Below are 8,539 nucleotides of genomic sequence, written 5' to 3'. Positions count from 1 at the left end.
TTGCAGTCGGATCCTCCATTGCCCACTGATTCTCCCACAAACACCTTCAGCATGTTCTCCCACAAACACCTTTGAGCTTTCTTCCATGCTGTCCCTTCTGTGTGGAATGCCCTCCCTGTCAAAAATCTGTAAAGCCACGACCTTATCTTCCTCTAAATCCCTCCTGAAGCTTCACTTCTGCCACAATGCCTACACAAGACAAACGCTAACACCAACAAAACCACCACACCTATAAACTGAGCACACAGCTAGTCTGAAAAAACATCTGTTTTAATGCTATGCCAGCTTTCCTCCCACATCACTACCTCCCAACCTAGTCATTTATTTCATCCTTCTGCAATGTACTGTCTTAAACTAAGGTTGTCATCTCTTTGGGCAGGGATGATCTTTTACTATATCCTGTACAGTTCTTAGCACAATGGGCCCCAACCTGCATGGGACCTCTAGGCAACGGTAATACAGAGAATACATGCTAATAATTATTATTAATAAATTAATAACCAAGTCTCAGACTTCATTGCTTAAGTATGGTCTCACACACACACACTGATCATTGTTTTTAAAGAAGGTGTATACCTTTGGCATGGCTAAATGCTGCTCTAAGTTTTGCTCTGCCCTTTTACATAGGTTTAGAGTCCTCATACATCACTACCCTTCTATCCATGGTGCCCCACAATCCTTTTATGCGGAAGCAATACAGCCTCATCTATCTGCTACAAATAAATTGAGATGATTAAACCTGTGTGAGTCATGAAACTTTGGCGTCATGTGCAGAGGGTGGTTCAGGCAATTCAATAGGTAGACCAGGAGAACAAAACAAGTCTATTTGTATAAAAAAAAACCAAACACCTTTTTTCTGCCCTGAAGGAATGAGGATCACATGAGTTTATGCAGATCCTGTTACTGCAGCCGTTCCTCAAGAGTAACTGCTTGGTGGTGCTAAGGACAGTTAACAAATGTAATGCATCTTTTTTTCCTTCGTTCTGATGGCATGCAGTAACTATGGATTCCTGATGGAATGAGGTCAATGACCACTCATTCCATTCTGCTTCTAGAGCTGCAAACATCCATAAGGAGTCCAGTCACGGAACACCAGAAAACAAACCTCTTCTCCCCTTACTCTTTAAGAGAGGGTATTTCAAACAATGATCAGCTGGCACCATTCTTGGCACTATTGTTTACATTACAATACTGTCAAAAGGCCCTAACAAAGGTTGGGCTAGGCACTGCACACATATAGTAAGAGGCGGTCCCTGTCCCAAAGAACTTACAATCTAAATAGAGAAGGCAAATGAAGGGTGGGAAGGTAAACAGAGGCATAGAGAGGGGATGTGACTTGCCCAACGTCACTCAGCAGATCAGTGGCAGAACAGCATCTCTCCTGTGGCCCAGTCCAGTGCCCTCTCCACTAGACCATGCTGCTTCTTGCGTGGCTTGTAGAGCCCTAACTACAGCATAACATTCCTTTTTCAAAAACAAATGCAACCAACTAACTGACTAGGTGCTGACTACGAAATGGTAGAGTCTGGATGCTGATGGTGCCGCAGTGACCAAAAGTGACTGAGGGTGCTGGAGCCACAAGAGGCTGTAAATGCAGCCCAAACGGCCTCTGTTATCCCAATCATGGCTTGCACACCCAAGGCATATGCACCTCAGTTGTACAGAAAATAGCAGCACATCTTGAATTGTCAACCCAGGAGGCTGGTTCACTGTGTACTATAACTTTGCTCCCAGTTCACATCTGTAGGCTGCGTGGCCATCCCTCCATCAGTCTGAGGGAGGCCACACCTGCTTGCTGTTGCAGCCCAGCCCCGCCCCAGCCCAGAGCCCTGCCCCCATCCTGCACCCCAACTTCCTGCCCCAGTCCAGAGCCCCCTCCCACACCCTGAACCCCTCATTCCCAGGCTCTACCTGCAGGCTTCACCCCTGCACTCCAACCCTCTGCCCCAGTCCTGAGCCCCTACCACACCCCTCATCCCCAGCTCTGTTGGGTCACGGGCATCAATTTTCTTCAACTGGGTCCCCAGAAAAAAAAAGTTTGAAAACCCCTGGTCTAGCTGACAGGGCACCAGAATGGGAGTGACTAGACAGGATACTTAACCTCACTCAGATCAGTTTCCCTCTTAGTGAGGGAAGGATAATAAGAGCATATTTACATGTTTAAATCACCATACTGTCATTATCTAATTAATCCTCACAAGGGCTGGGGTGTCACTGTTCTCCTATTAGGATACATGGAGAAAGGAAAGAGAATCTTGGCAAGGTGTAAAGACACACGGTGAGAGCCAGGATTAGATCACAGGATTATCTGGTGCTTCCCCCTGTGCTCTTTCCTCCTGAGCACACCAACTTTTAAGGCTCATCTGCTCTTATTAAACCCCTAGAAGGAACTCAGCCATCTGCAGCTGAGCAAGTTTCACCTATTAAATTGCCACCCAACATATGTATTTGAAAGTAGTACATGTAAATGCCTGATGCTGCAGAAAAGCTTGTTTGAGTGGTGGAGATTTCTAAAGAGTTTATTTTCCAAACACTGCCAAGACCAGTGAGTGTTAGGCCACTGATTTGCTGAGCAAAACTGGCTGCATAAAATGAAACCTGCCTGAGGCTTGCTGGAATAAATTTACACATCCAGTTTAGTCTGGAACTCTGGCACAGGCAATGCGCTGGGGGGCATGGCCCCGCTGATTTCTGCCAAAGTTTACATCCCTGCCCTGCACCCTGCTGCATTACCACCAGAACCTTTAAGTTGTGCCCCCCATCAACAGTTATGCATAATCTCTGAATTCTAGGAATTTAAAGGAAGAAATGAAGTGTAACTCTACTTGTTTGTGTGGGCCAGGCCAGTCCCTCCACCCTTTTCAACCTCTCTTGGGAAATATACCATCCACTCCTTCCACTCTCACCTCCAGGCATGCACAATGGGCACACTTCCAGAGTCTAGCAGAGAGAATGCCGACTTCATTGGATTTGAATCACAAAGGCACTTGGCAACACTTGTGTCCAAATGAAATAGAAGTCAGATCTGAGGACCATAATTAAGGGCAGAATAGAACCCTATGGAACCAACTAAGTCACCTGCTAAATAAAAAGTTCATACAAGTTCAGCGACTCAACTGATGACTTCCTGAAATAACAGGGGACAAGTTATTGGCCTTTTCATCCCTTAAAGGTACAGAACAGTATCCCAAAGTTAGTGAATTTAGTAGTCATGAAAGACACCAGGTTGACATCCCTGGAGTTTGAAGTCACTTATTCACCCACAGGACAAGTACAGCATGGACAAGTATAGCTTGTCCACCAATATGCCTCAACTCTGTTTAGGAGGGACCACCTCTAGGAATGAGCAGGGCATTCAGCTTCAAATATCCCTTCAGTCCTTGATATTGCTGCCGAGACTGCCAACTGTGGTGTGACATTCACCCATTTGGTACAAGAGCTAGACCACCAATCCATTTCACAAGATCTAACCGCCATGATTTGGTGACAACATTTAATCACAAATGACCTAGACTCTATTTGAATCTGGAGGTGAAAGGCTCAATAGCAGATTACCACATGGTGATACTTTTACCAGTCTGACTATTAACATTTTGTTTCCCACTTTTTTCCAGCAGCTACAGATATGTGCTAATGAGCAGATCCCCTCCTGCTCCAAGTTAACAGAAGCTTCATGGGAGTTAACCACAGTCTATCCAAGATCATACTCCATTCTGTTCTCTACGGCATGCTGTTTATCTTATCCATCCGTGAGGATATAGGCAGGGCTAGTGAAAAGAAACAAATTGCATGAGTAGAAAACCACTGGTGATATATTAAAATCCTCCCTTTCTGCTCAGCTGAGATCACAGAGTGCTGGAATATGAGGCTTCAGAGGCAGTTAGGTTTCAAGGCCTCCGGCTATTCGTTGAACAGATCAGACTCTCAACCTACAAAGGGCACATCAGTGTCAGTGGGTTAGAGGTGAAACATCCATGGCTGAAGAATCCAGATCTGATTTAGACCAAGACTTTCAGGCATCTTCATATTGAAGGGAAGGGCAAATCAGGGGAATGTTCAATTCGCCTTCCCCATGCACAATTAATCTATCCCTGGAAAAAGAAATCCCTTAAATAACATATTGGTTATATAATTAGCATCACATCTATGCTTTGCATCAACACTATTCTCATTAAAAACTCTGTGCTGTATTTCAATGGCAGTGCCCCAGAGGAACAAGTACCAAAAAAATTGGGGAGGGGGGGGGGGAGGAAGGAAGAGAAATTGAAGAGCACAAAAATAAAGGAGAGAAAGAAAATATGCTATAGTCTGAACCCCTCTGTTGAGGGGGAGGGGGGGGAAGTGATATAAATTCACATGCATTCTTGCAGTAATCAGAGACTAAGAAAAAGTCTTAATCTCTGCAAACCTATGTGACAGATGTGAGATCTTGGAAGCATTGAAACTTCAAATGACTATTATACTGAGATATTCCAGACTATGGGTTGAAGGATTAGTCATAAACTTGTGTACCTATAAAATGTTACATGTATCTCTGAGCTAGGGATTGTATTCTAGCCCCCTGGGGAAGGGTTACGTAGCTTCCTCCAGGAACCAAAACTAGTGGAAGAGCTACAAAAGGATCTAACAAAACTGGGTGACTGGGCAACAAAATGGCAGATGAAATTCAATGTTGATAAATGCAAAGTAATGCACTTTGCAAAACATAATCCCAACTACACATACAAAATGATGAGTCTAAATTAGCTATTACCACTCAAGAAAGAGATATGGGAGTCATCATGGCTAGTTCTCTGAAGGCATCTGCAGCGACAGTCAAAAAAAATAACAAAATATTAGGACTTATTAGCAAAAAAGATAGATAAGACAGAAAATATCATAAATCCATGGTACACCTACACCTTCAAAACTGCATGCAGGTCTCGTTGCCTCATCTCAAAAAAAATCATATTAGAATTGGAAAAAGTACAGAGAAGGGCAACAAAAAAGATTAGTGGTATGAAACAGCTCCCATATGAAGAGAGGTTAAAAACACTGGGACTAAGAAAGGAGACGACTAAGGGGGGGATATGAGCAAGGTCTATAAAATCATGACTGGTGTGGAGAAAAAGTGTTCTTTATCCCTTCACCCAATGTAATTAATACGCAGCAGGTTTAAAAACAAACCAATGGAAGTGCTACTTCACACAATGCACAGTCAACCTGTGGAACTTGTTGCCAGGAGATGTTGTGAAGGCCAAAAGTATAACTGGGTTCCAAAAAGAATTAGGTAAGTTCATGGAGAATAGGGCCATCAATGGCTATTAGCCAAGATGGTCAGGGATGTGTAACTCTGTGCTCTGGATGTCCCTAGATCTCTGACTGCCAGAAGCTGGGACTGGGCAATAGGGGATGGATCACTTGATAAGCTGCCATGTTCTGTTCATTCCCACTGTGGGAAGACAGGATATGGAGCTAGATGTGACTTGGAATAGCCATTTTTATGTTCTTAATTACTTCAGATCCCAAGATAAGTAAACTACTCTAGAGATGTACCATCTGTGACAGATATTGCAGTTTTCTGCAGTATCTTTGGAAGACCTTGTGAATTAAGTTTAAATAGCCTTGGAGTCCATTGTACTATAAATGCAGAGTTTATGTAACTTCTATAGGGGTAAGACGTGACCCAGGTAAACCCCAGGTAGCATTATAAACTTCAGAGGACTATTTGAAACAATGTGTGAGAAGAATAAACCTATGGGACACACAGGATTAGGTGACTTTCCAAGGAAATTGCTAGTGGGAGGTGAATGCTAATATACCACCTGTGGTTATGCAAGAACTCAGCCTTTGCAGCTTCCCTGAGCAGGGGATCTTTGTCTGCTGATTACCCATTCCCAGGGTTCCAAGATTAAAGGCCCAACTGTATAAAGGAGTGACTCACAGATTCATGAGTGCGCTTGTTCTAAGCCAACAGCTGTTATGAATTTGAAGCCACAGAAAACCCCCTTGGTGGAATTTGAAGGGCTGATCACCTGCCAGAGCCCTTGCTGGAGATGGTGGGTGATGTCTGGTAAGCTTATTAGCATGTGTGTTGGTTCTTTTATCATTTTAATATGTTTTTGCTGTAATACTTTCACCTTAAGAACAAATGTGCTTACTTATAAAGGGCTGGGTGATAACTTAACACTACTGGAAATTAACCAGTTCATTGCCTCTCAGGAGAAAGCAAAGTGCAGACATTGGCCTGTCTAGGCAATTTGGCTTGCTGAGAATAATGCAGTGGAGGTGGTGAACTGTGCAGCCTGCAAAAACCCCAGTCAGGAGGACAAGAGAGGTGACTGCTGAGGATCCTGGAGCACCGAGTGAGCACCCTTACAGGACCATGGAGGGAGAATACCAGGTTCAGTTGCCCCAAACAGTGGTGAATTTCATATATCGGCTCAGACCAGGTTCAGGCAGCTCAGACAAAGGAAGGACTTGTGCTATAATGGGTCAGCCTAAACTGACTGAGTTCCTTCATTGTGATCCAGAAAACTGGCATGAGATTGTAACCAAGAGGGCAAAACCCTGTTGAAAGTGCATTAAGGACTGGAACCTGCCAGGGTCTTCATGCACAAGATGGATGACACCTGGTAAGCCAGTATTCATGTAGACTTTTCTTTTATTATATATTGTCTCTTTAATGCTTTCATCCTAAAAATAAACATACTGTGCTTTGTGAAAGCTGGCTGGTCACTGGTAACCACTCATTGCCCCTGGGAGAGAGCAGAACTGCAGGCACTGGACTAAAAATCAGCCTTGCTGGGATAAGCACAATGAATTGCAGAGGGTTGGAAAACATGATCTGTGAGGAAAAGTTGAAAGAACTGGGCACATTTCATCTAGAAAAGAGAAGACTGAGGGGGGACATGATAACTGTCTTCAAATACATAAAGTGTTGTTATGAAGAGGAGGGCATTCAGTTGTTCTCCATGTCCACTGAGGGTAGGACAAGAAGTAATCAGTTTAGTTTGAAACAAGCGTGATTTAGGTTAGATATTAGGAAAAAAACTTTCTAACTATAAGGTTAAGTCCTGGAACAGGTTACCCAAGGAGGTTGTAGAATCCCTTCATTGGAGGATTTAAGAACAGGTTAGACAAATACCTGTCAGGGATGGTCTAGGTCAGTGCAGGAGGCTGGACTAGAAAACCTCTTGAGGTCCCTTCCAATCCTATATTTCTATGATTCTATGACTGGAAAAATTGCAATCAGCTCTACAGATAAAGACAACAATCCCTGCCCCAGAGGCCTAAGATGGTACAAAACAGATAGATAAAACAAACTCATGGGCCTGGGCTTAGAGGGCTGGAAGTATGAGGTAACAATTAAACATAATTAAACAGAGTTTAGCATAAACCCAGAAGTCTCAGTTCATCACTTGCCTGGCCAATGTCATCTGGTAGCTATTTGAAGACATCATGGCAGAGGTGTTTTTGGAAGATAGGATGGTTAATATGAAATCGCAGCCTTTGTACTCTCCTGAAAATGATGAAATGCCCTTAGCATATTGCTGTTTTCCCCTTTATGTATAAGACATTAATAATTAACCAGGACGCTCTCTCTCTACCCTGCCCTCCAAGGAATGCCAGGATGTAAAAAACAGGAGTATTCACTTCCATTTGCCATGGATGTCCTCTCTTCTGAGAATACCAATCCCTAGTATTTAGGCCTGTGGTGTCCCAGAGCAGTTCATCCTAATCCTCCTTTAGATCAGGTGTCTATTCGGCTGTTCCCATATGCATAGGGTGACCAGATGTTCCATTTTTAATAGGGACAGACCTGTTTTTTGGGACTCTCTTATATAGGCACTGATTACCCCCCACCCTGTCCTGTTTTTTCCACAATTGCTTTCTGGTCACCCTACATATGCATATAATTACCATGCATATCAATGGGAGTTAAGTGTTACACCTTACTGGTCAGTGCACGTGTCTACCACTGCCCTCTGCTGGATAGAATATCAAATCTGTTGAAGTGTGCCACCCACCACATTGTGGATGGCCTAGTGGGTGGCTACAAGCCTTGTAAACTGAGCAAATCTGATCTGGAACCACCAAGAGAGAATACTGATTATTATTCATATTGCAAGAACACCTACAGGTCCAAGCAGGTTGGGGACAGGGCGCTACTCCATGCTGGGCCTAGCGCAGAGGGAAATGCTAGGAGATATTGCCTGTCCTGAAGAGCTTGCAGCATAAACATGGAATGCCATCATGCATCCTGACAGTCAGTTTCTAGTGTACAGCTGTGTTTGCATCAACATCTATCATTTGGTAGAAGAGAAATAAAGCCTAGGGTACTGTCTCAGGATGAGGATCTCCTGCTTGGAGAATGAATGTCTCAGCTTCACATCAAGTCTCCATAAATGCCAATGCATTAATGTAGCAACAGGTGACGATTAGCCTCTAGCAATGTTCTAGTGCACAGACATTAGCTTAGTCATGTGAACTCCACTGGCTTTGACAGAGTCAGGATCTGGGCATAAGAGATGCACCCTACACTGCCCTTCCTGGCTGT

General features: G+C 43.8%; 1 long non-coding RNA gene across 1 annotated transcript; it reads right to left on the bottom strand.

Moving 5' to 3' along the window:
- Nucleotides 1-3,476: 3,476 nt before the first annotated feature.
- On the bottom strand, nucleotides 3,477-4,790 carry LOC122465193. Its single transcript, XR_006289844.1, has 2 exons — nucleotides 4,754-4,790; nucleotides 3,477-4,091 (listed from the first exon to the last, which is right to left on the bottom strand). It is a non-coding gene; the product is annotated as an uncharacterized LOC122465193 (long non-coding RNA).
- Between the last annotated feature and the right edge of the window lie 3,749 nt (nucleotides 4,791-8,539).

The sequence above is a fragment of the Chelonia mydas genome, chromosome 3 (assembly GCF_015237465.2).
Source record: "Chelonia mydas isolate rCheMyd1 chromosome 3, rCheMyd1.pri.v2, whole genome shotgun sequence".
NCBI lineage: Eukaryota > Metazoa > Chordata > Testudines > Cheloniidae > Chelonia > Chelonia mydas.
Note: the sequence above shows the minus strand (reverse complement) of the source record. Positions and strands in the feature narration are given on the sequence as shown.